General features: G+C 41.0%; 1 pseudogene; it reads right to left on the bottom strand.

Moving 5' to 3' along the window:
* Window positions 1–236: 236 nt before the first annotated feature.
* On the bottom strand, window positions 237–1,333 carry LOC112616331 (annotated as a pseudogene).
* Between the last annotated feature and the right edge of the window lie 229 nt (window positions 1,334–1,562).

The raw sequence follows: 1,562 nt of genomic DNA, 5'->3' as shown, positions 1-1,562 counted from the left end.
GCGCATTTAGCAGTCTTAGCTGTGCTGTCTAACCATCCTTCAACTGACTTTCAAAAAAACAACACCCTAAACTCATCAGAATATACATTTTCCATTTGCTGTTTTAAAATTAAAAATAATAATTTAACAAAGAAAACTTTAAGGAAGTCACAATCAATTGTGTTTCTCATTTTGACATCACGTACAGCATATGGAGGTCAGGAAAGTTATTTGCAGCATACATGGTTACAGGATATTCATCTTTGAGGTTTAGGTTTCTTCCAAATGGTGTAAAATACCCACAATTCCAAGTATGAAGAGACACAGACGATTTCCTTTGAGAATTCCAAAGGACACTACAGGCACCCCAGCTGTTCTTCATAGAGAGACAGGGCTTCCGTCAGATTGACAGAGTTCCCCTTGTGTAAAATATTTCACATCCTGTTTCAATGCTTTCACTGAGAGGTCAGGAATCAGTCTGAGAAACTCCCATGTGGAATCTTCTGGAGACATGGAGATTGGAACAGCTGTCACATCATTAATCACATAATCAAATTATCTCCCTTCTTTGGCATACCTTTTCAGTACTGGAATGCAGTACTGAACCTTGTATAGCAGTCTCCTTTAAGATTATCTAAGACATCACCACAAGTCAGCATATATTTCTTACATCCATCAATCACCATTTCATCAATCTCTATCATAGTGACCATCTTTAGTTTTAGTTCGACTATTTCACACAATATGCCCCCATCTCAGCCTCCCAGAATGAGTACATCTTTGCCAGTGTAATCTTTGCCACTGCCCACGATGGCCCAGGTATATGTCAAATCACCCTCTGCCAAATTGACATTCCCACTAAGGATGAGAATATTTCCAAATTGCTTCGAGTGTAGAATTTTAATGCTCTGATAAGGTGAATCTTCATCATATACCACTTCATCTACGTTGTATTCAACCAGGAGTCCATCTGCTGTGGGCCAATATCTGTCGATGGTTCCTCCTGGAACTATAGGTGGTAATCGCCTCATCCACCAAGTACTGTCTTGACTCAATTCTTTCATTCTTTCTTCTCCTTTGTTCAAAAGACTGTTGATCTCTTCTTTGCCTTGTGCGTCACCATCGTAATTCTGAAGGTCCAGTAACTCCAATCCATGTGAATAAATTCTCAAATTGGTAAGGCTGCCGTTTTTGTTTGTATAGGTTGCTAAATAGCGGTGTGGTCCTGCTAGGTGTCCACCAGCTCTGCCATCCCCTGCTCCTGGAAAATGGACTGGAGCCCTTTTAGAATGGTCTCGCCATCAGCTTTGGTGTTGAGCATGAAGTCGAGTGTGCTGTGCCATGCCGCTGCCATAGTGAGGTGAGACCCTGAGCCATGCCTGGGGGAGGCGGCCGCGGGAGACTGGGGGGCCGCGTGGCGTATCAGGCTTCTACCCTTTTAACAACATTTTTTTAAAAGTTACTGATCATGTAATAAAGGATGAACTTCAAATATGAATTTATTCCTAACTTCTTACATTTCGCTTTCTATTTTCCTGCACTTTTTATAAATCTTTTCCTAGTTTCCTGACTTTAAAAAATGA

Source organism: Theropithecus gelada, chromosome X, assembly GCF_003255815.1.
Source record: "Theropithecus gelada isolate Dixy chromosome X, Tgel_1.0, whole genome shotgun sequence".
NCBI lineage: Eukaryota > Metazoa > Chordata > Mammalia > Primates > Cercopithecidae > Theropithecus > Theropithecus gelada.
The sequence above is the reverse complement of the archived record's forward strand: the minus strand, read 5'-3'. Positions and strand labels throughout refer to the sequence as shown.